General features: G+C 41.5%; 1 pseudogene; it reads right to left on the minus strand.

Moving 5' to 3' along the window:
- Window positions 1-3,700: 3,700 nt before the first annotated feature.
- On the minus strand, window positions 3,701-4,643 carry LOC147488963 (heat shock protein 90-3 pseudogene; annotated as a pseudogene).
- Between the last annotated feature and the right edge of the window lie 4,126 nt (window positions 4,644-8,769).

The raw sequence follows: 8,769 nt of genomic DNA on the forward strand, positions 1-8,769 counted from the left end.
TTTATCTCTTTGCAAGGGTTTTTTCTCAATTTTGGTTTATTTCAAAATTGGTTTTCTCTCACTTCTATATTATACTAACATATGAGAGTATTTATAGACTCCCAAGTTCCAATTTTGGTTTCCAAAAAGAATTAGAAACCCAAGTCCAATAGGCAACTCTAATTGGTTTCCAAAACGAAACCAGTTTCCAATACTTCACGAGGTAAGGGACTCAACAATCTCCCCCTCCCAAACCATGAGGGGGGATACCTCCACGCATTTCCAAATCAATAGGAGGAGTCTGCTACCATTCCGGCAGCACAACAAACATCAAACTTACCTTTCGGTAAAACTTTGGTCATCATATCCGACCCGTTCTTGTCAATATGGATCTTCTCTATGCATAATTGCTTCTCTTCAAGAACTTCTCTAATCCAATGATAACGCACATGTATATGCTTGGATCTAGAATGAAAACTAGGATTCTTGCTCAAATGGATGGTGCTCTGACTGTCACATAGAACTACAAAATGTTTCTGTTTTAGCCCTAGTTCATTGAATAACCTCTTCATCCATAGCATCTCTTTGCAACACTCAGTGACTGTAATATACTCGGCTTCTGTAGTGGAGAGGACAACACACTTTTCCAACTTCGATTGCCAAGAAATTGCTCCCCCTGCAAATATAAACAGGTAACCGGAAGTAGACTTCATCGAGTCAACATCACCTACCATGTCTGCATCTGTATAACTTTCAAGCAAGGTTTTACTCCCACTAAAACACAAACATGCCTTGGAAGTGCGCTTGAGATATCTCAATATCCACTTAACACCTTCCTAATGTTCTTTACCCTGATGTTCTTTACCCGAATTTGACAGAAATCGGGTTACAACACCAACGGCGAAAGCAATATCTGGTCTTGTACACACCATTGCATACATCAAGCTACCCACTGTGGATGCATAAGAAATATTTTCCATTTTATTCTACTCATGCTCACTTTTTGGACACATATCTTTGGTTATGTGGAACTGGACACCAAGCGGACAACTGACTAGCTTCGCTTGATCCATGTTGAATCTCTTCAACACCTTCTCAATGTAGCTTTCTTGAGAAAGCCACAACTTCCCACTCTTTCTGTCATGAGTGATCCGCATCCCAAGTATCTGCTTTGCTTGACCCAAATCCTTCATCTCAAAGGACTTACTCAAGTCTTTCTTTAGCTTGATATTTTGTTGATGTTCTGGCCAACTATCAATATATCATCCACATACAACAAGAGCACTATGAAATCCCCATCCAGAAATTTCTGAACAAACACACAATGGTCGGAAGTGGACTTCATGTAGCCATGCTTCACCATAAAGGAATCAAACATTATGTACCACTGTCTCGGTGCCTGCTTCAACCCATACAAGCTCTTTTTCAGCTTGCATACCAGGTGCTCCTTGCTTTTGACCTCAAACCCTTCAGGCTGGTCCATATAAACATCTTATTCAAGATCTCCATGAAGAAAAGCTATCTTGACATCTAGTTGCTCAACCTCTAGGTTCATACCTGCGCCCAAACCCAATACCACCCTGATAAAAGTCATCTTAACTACAGGAGAGAAAATTTCATCAAAGTCAATACCTTTCCTTTGATTGAATCCCTTCACCACAAGGCGAGCTTTGTGCCTTGGATGTGGATTATTCTCCTCATGCTTGACTTTGAAGATCAACTTATTTTTGAGAACTTTTCTTCCTTTCAGTTTCTCAACTAAGTCATAAGTGTGATTCTTATGTAACGAACCCATCTCATCTTGTATGGCCTTCAACCACTTCTCTTTGTTTGTACCTTCAAGAGCCTCTTGATAGTACATAGGTTCTCCATTATCAGATAGTAAAACATACGTATATGGTGGATACCTGGTTGAAGCTTGTCTCTCTCTATCTCTCTTTTGGATCTTCTTACCATATCTTCTTGTGGATCAGGAGGATGCATTTCTTCTTGCTCAGGTGGTGGTTCATGCACTTCATCTGCATCTTATATATCAATAGGTTATATCCCATCATGAGCAATAGGATCATCATCATGAGCTTCAAACTCATGGTTCTCTGCATTCTCAATGCCTTCTACACGTTCCACAGTAGGAACTTCTAGTTCTAAGTAACAAGATCATCAATAAAAGTTTCTAGCTTCTTACCATTCTCAAAGTCTGCTATAGTTTGGTCTTCCAAGAACACAACATCTCAACTTCGGATTACTTTCTTGTTGATCGGATCATAAAGTTTGTAACCAAACTTCTCATCCCCATAACCCAAAAAAATCACTGCTTGGCTTTATCATCAAGCTTGGATCTCTCATCCTTGGGAATATGAACAAATGCCTTGCACCTAAATTTCTTCAAATATCCATAATCAACATCTCTGCTTGACCATACTCTCTCTGGATAATCACTATTCAGACGCTTCGAAGGCAATAAGTTGATCACATGTACGGTTGTACGCATTACTTCTACCTACACTACAACAAATGAGTCTTTTTGCGACGTTTATAAGCGTAGCAATAGAAATCCAAAGCGTTGCAAAAGCTTATTAGCAACGGTTTATAAAGCGTCGATGTGTAGTTGCAATTGATGCGGACGCAGATGATAACCAACGACAAATAAAAGCGTAGCAAAAAGAATATGCTTCAACTACGTATTGAAGCGTTGCTAATGTAATAAAAGCGTCGCTGATTATTTTCTTTTCTTATTTTGATGATTTATATTAATTAATTTGTCCCGACGCTTTTAAGGGTTGCAAAAGGTTCCATATCTGCAACGTTTTCGTAACCGTTGTTAATTGTCTATTTTGGCTACGGTTTACAAGCGTTGGTGATGGGTTCCTATTTGATACGCTTTAGTACCGTTGGTGAATAACTATTTTTTGTACTATTTGCATATGTTGATATTATTCTTTAAATAGTATTAGCAACGCTTGTAAGGGTTGTAAAAGGACCATTTGCATGTAAAATGAGTTATGTATTTACAACACTTTTCAAAAGCGTAGCAATTACACTTTTATATTTGCAACCATTTGCCTGTGTTGGAGAGATCTTTTTTCTGGATATGATTTCCTAATTTACAATTTTCATACAGGGCCTAAAGAAAACTTTACACACTCAAAAACATTTAACTAACAAAATATTTAATTTCATAAGCTCCAAATGTAGAAAAGTGTCACAATATCCAAAATAATTTCCACATAGCCTCGCTAGTATGTTTACAATAATCACATATCCTTCCTAAGCTTGCAAAAAAATATATATATATCATTCAAAATTCTGGGGATAAGTATTGCATTTATGATCGTCTTCGATCATTTTCAACCCCAACAGTCCATCTTTGCAAAGTACTCACGAAGTTGAACCATTATGCAATTCCAAAAAAGAAAATTAGTTATATATGAGGGCACCAAGAAATGGCAAGTAGCGTTTAAGTGACAAAATATACGCTTAAAAATGATTTTCAATTCCACACAACTAATAACTAATAACCAATATTCTATTTAGTCATTTCGAGAAAAACTCGCTAAGAACCTGTGTTGATTTCTAACTATGAAACTAGCTTCCAAAGTTTTTTTTTTCACTAAGCAGACCATCCAAAATCACTGACATTGAGACTATTGTTTCAACACTCCAACAGAAAGAAAGAAAACTACCAAATATCCAAAAAATACTAAATGTCAAGTACAAGAATGAGATAGGTGAAGACTTAATCAACTTCCTCGATCTTGCTTCCCTCGGCATCAACATCCTCCAATGGTGGCATGTCGTGTCGAACCGACAAGATCGGGCCATTTGTCCTCGTCAATGCTCGGACCCAACTTAAGCATCCTGTGAATCCGGTTGCGAAAGTATTGGGCTCATCAAGACCGAACCTGTATGAGAAGGGGCGGTTTCAAAACGAATGTAACCAAATCTTTAATCGACTTGTCATTCTTATCGGCATCGACCCTCTTCCTCGGCTCTTCCATGATAGAGTTTTCGGGTTGATCTCCATGGTCTTCTTACTAGACATGTAGCCAGCCATGCTTGACTCCCCGACGAGTGCACGAGCCTTCATGATCCTCTCCATGTTAGCTGTCCGACCATACTCACCAAATGACCAAACAGCGGGGAGAATCCACAACACGGTCGAGAGACAATCACCTTCTCGACCTTGTCACCTAGAACATCCTTGATCACCTTGCGAGACCCTCAAACTTTTCCTTCAGTTCCTCTTTCTTCTTTTTCTCGTCCTCACTCTCATCTAGCTTCGGACCCTCCTTTGTGGCGAGAGACAAGCTTTTTTGCCTTCAAATTCCTTCAACTGACCCACAAAGATACTCATCAATAGCATCAACCATGTACAAGACCTCAATACCCTTCTTCTTGAGCTTCTCAAGGAAAGGAGAGTTCTCCACAGCCTTCTTGCTTTCACCAATGATGTAATAGATGTCATTCTGGCCTTCCTTCATCCTAGTCACATAATCCTTCAAACTAGTCAACTCATCACCACTCTTGGTCGAAAGTGATAAACCGAGTTTGTATGGTTCCAAAGTTTCCAAAGTTTGTATGGTTCCAATTAATATTTCTAGAATGGTGCAAAATATACCCAACCGCCAATTATCAAAAAAAAGTCCTAGGCCACTGCGGACCATTCTTTCTTGAGTTCTCTGACACGCTATTCGCTAAGTATGTATATTACTTCCTTCAAAAGCCAAAAACAGCACCACACCATCCACACAATTATCTTTTTAGTCCTACGTGCTTACACATCAATCAAGCATATACAACTACGTACTCACCAACCACCACGGACCCTTTATCTCACATAAAGGTTATGGTGAATTGAGGTAGAGTAGACCGATGATCCTGTAGTCATTTGGCGGCTATTGAAAGAAAAAAGCTTGTTTCAGTTTTTCTTGGTTCCGCTATTTACTAAAATGAATCGAGGAGAGGCTCGACTGAAAGGAGAGAAGCCGGTTAACACCCTTAACGGAAGGGGCTGGGGAAGAATTACCCAACGAGGTTTTGAGTTGGACTGACCGATGTTCAAATCTCACTGACACTGAACACCAACCCAATCGAAAGCCCCCCTCCCGGTTCTCTGCCGCGAACTGGGATCGCTCGCCAGCTAGGTCAGATTGGAGCAACATTGTATGAGAACATATTACCCATCTTCGGGGACAGGGGGCGGAACGGCAATTCTTCACGTTTTCCTCAGACAGGGAAAGGCATTCTACAGCTCCCATCCTGCTTTTCTTTTCTGGCGGAAATCCATTGACAACACGACTTTGCTCTGCTCATCCTAGTGAACTTTGGCTATGCCTTTCTAGCTTCATCGGTGATCCCGTGTTGTATTGGCTTCAGTGGCATCCACTGCCTTTGTTCCTTCTTCAGTAGCGTCCAGAAGGGCCACCAAACCTCACCTAGAGGACCGGGATCTTGTCCGCCCCGGAAGGCACTTGGTTGGAACACAAGGCATCTAGCCCCGAGCTAACCTTGCTCGAGGGTCGATGTTCGGTAATAACCGACATATACTGACCATCACAGTCAGAACCACAGGCAACGCCGAGTGGAAGTCCTGGCAACAGGCAAACTTAAAATTTTATATGTCGAGGCTTAGCACCAGGTAAACTCTTGAACTTTGTATATACTTTTACGTATAATTCTGTGAGTTTGTGTCTTCATGAATTGCTTGAGGCTGTAAGACTGAGTGTTACCTAGCTAAAAGAAAAAGAAGTGAAGTTAGAAAACCGTATGATAGGTGGTAACTATCTTGAACGGTTCGGGGGGTAATCGGCGATACTCGATCGTCGGAGAAATCTTTGCCTCTATCGAACATACAGGGAATTGGAGGTGGCATTCCACCGATGTCAAGTCATGGACCAGTTCCTCCAGCCCTTTTTCTATGTGTTGGTGTTATATATGACCGACATAAAACTGGACTTGCTAGATATTACGGAGGTTCAGTGAGCACCATGCCGAATCTCTCTACCATATCCTTCTTTTCCACTGGCCAATATGAGTTCACACGGTACTAGCAGCTTTTTATCGGGAATTTCATCTTAGTAGGAGCTTCCCAAAGAAATATTAGTAGCCACATTAGCAGCGCTTGGGATGATTTTAGGAGCGGCGTATTCCCTTTGGCTATATAATCGTGCGGTTTCTGGAAATTTAAAACCCGATTTCTTCCATAAATTCTCCGATCCAAATGGCAGAAGTTTCCATATTTATACCTTTTCTTGTTGGAAGGGCGACCGTCCATTGAACTACCAAAGAAAAAAGGGTAACCAATGTGATCATGACATTGTAGATTCTTGCGATGGTGCTCACTGAACCAGCTCGACTGAGTGTTACAACCACCCCTCCTTATCCATTCTTTCTTTAGTCTTTAGGGAGCAAACTATGGTACACTACCTGAGAAGAAGATACCCGGGGGCCGAAGACTTGTTGGGTGTAGTGACTTAGATAGAATTCCGTACCGTCACAGTGGAATGTAGTTCCATCAGGGCTACGTTTGCTCTTGGCGCCTTGATGGAACTAACATCTAAGCGCCTACGTTTGCGGGGTTGTTCTGGCCCCCGGGGCGTAGGAGCACACTTCTGTTTTCTGCTGGGGACGAGAAAGAAAGGACGGGGACCATGCATGGCACTTCGACCACGGCTCCGAGGGACAGTTGAACGAGCGACTCATGAATGCTGTCGGGTCGGATGAGCCAATAACTCGAACGCGTTCGGTCTGTTTTTTTAGCAAGAATCACAGCGTTACCTAACCTTCACCATGATAAGGACTCCAAATTCTTATGGCAGAGCACCAGGAGATTTATCATCAATATGATGATGGGAATGGAAACTAGAAGCATGGTAACGGAACGTAAGCATGAGACTTTTTGGTAGTACCAGTGAACCAGATGGCCGCGGCGATGGAATCTGGGACGGAAGACTCGTAGTATCTCTCTAGATCTGGCAAAAGCGAAAGACCCCGTAACGGAATTCGAATAAGGGATGACCGGCCGAGCCCACTCACGGCCTCGCAGGCATCCCCGCGGGGTGCGAAATGGAGCTGCCATAGCTTATGGCTAGAGCAATGGGAGGGGGCTAGAGAGAACATAAGGATAACGAAGCTCCGCCCGCCACTGGCGGTTTCTGCGGGAGCAGCGGGCAAGTGCTTGGTAGGCCAACAGCCCGATGAACCGGGCGGGGCACTCGACAAAAGGAGGGTACACTACACCGAGCAAGTCACGAAATTGGGCCCGCTCGCTTTCTTAAAAGCTAGGACCACTATTAGACGTCAATATACTTTCATAAGCGTAGACAAAGATAAAGATCACCACACTTATATGTAAATTCATACCACGTAAAAAACGGGCCCCAATGTGCTATGAGAAACTCCAATTTAGCTTCAGAAGCCGTTTTCCAATTCTGTAGCTCCTCAACCCTACCCTCATTTTCGTGCAAGCGAGTTGTGAGCTCTTGCGCTTGTCTCTCATACTCCTCAGCCTGTCTCTCAGCTGCCTCAGCTATCCTCCTAAGGTCTTCAACCTCTGGATTATTGTAACTGGAGGATGACAGTGGATCCACGCCGTGTCCAAGACCCATGACATAACCAGGTTTTGTACCTAAGACTTTGTCAGCAATTTCATCTTCAGTCATAGAGGTAGAGCCTTCTTGTAGGGACTGAGTTTGCATCTCCAGCATTTTATCCTATGATTTGAAATATGGCACAAGTATTAAATGAATATGCTCTTCATAAAACCAGAATTGCACACAAATAAGAAAAACCGAACTTGGTCATTACATAATTTTCTTGAGCCACAGGGCCAGACCAGCCTTTGCCTGGGTTATAGTACATCATGCGATAAAATTCAATCCTTCCGGGCTCTTGTTGAGTCTCTGCATTAACCTGTAACAAGCTTAGAAAGATACATCAATATGTTGATACAAAATCTTGAAGTAGAAAAAGTAACAGATGAAAAGAAGGCTACTAAAAAATAATAAACAATTTATACTACCTTATCTCGCTTTCGGTGATTTAGAAAGGACCTCGAACCACCACGGTGATTAACCTTCTTCTGCCCACGATTTGCCTTGTTTTTTGTGCTGAGTTTCTACCATAGGAAATATTTAGTTAGAAATACAATAAAAGATAATTACAAAAAATCATATAAATTACTTTGAATTTTTCTGTTTCAAACCAATCACAAAGCAATTCCCAATCCCCTTGCGCGACCATCCCCTCATATGGCTTCCGTCTACGTTGGTCATTTGGGAGACCCTTGTAATATTTGTGCAGCCTACACCTGTACTCTTTGAGGCGCTGTCCTAGATACTTATTAACACCCTTTTCTACATCATGGCGATGGATATCAATGTCAAAGCTCTTACGAAACAAGTTATGCATGCAATACAATGTTAAAATAAATAAATAAAGAAACAATATAACTAGTAATGATATTTTATTACCATTATATGTTCGTGCATCGTATTAACTTTTGACTTGAACTCCTTCTTCACCGTTCTCCAGTTCAACCAAGAGAGGTGCATACTTATGCAAATTATGCCAATTTCATAAGCAAATTGTTCACTCCAACTCCCTACGGTTTTGACCTCCCCGGTGGAATCTCAATTCTCGGTTTCTGACTGTCCCTTGCTTTATGATTGATTAGAGTTGTGTTAATTGCTTTACCTCTTTTTTTTTTGAGTGGGGAGTAATGGTGTCGAAGCCGCTTATAAGCAAAAAAAAAAAAAAAAAAAAACTCGATCTGCAAAAAAGCTAAAAGTT

This window comes from Coptis chinensis, chromosome 7 (assembly GCF_015680905.1).
Source record: "Coptis chinensis isolate HL-2020 chromosome 7, ASM1568090v1, whole genome shotgun sequence".
Taxonomy (NCBI): domain Eukaryota; kingdom Viridiplantae; phylum Streptophyta; class Magnoliopsida; order Ranunculales; family Ranunculaceae; genus Coptis; species Coptis chinensis.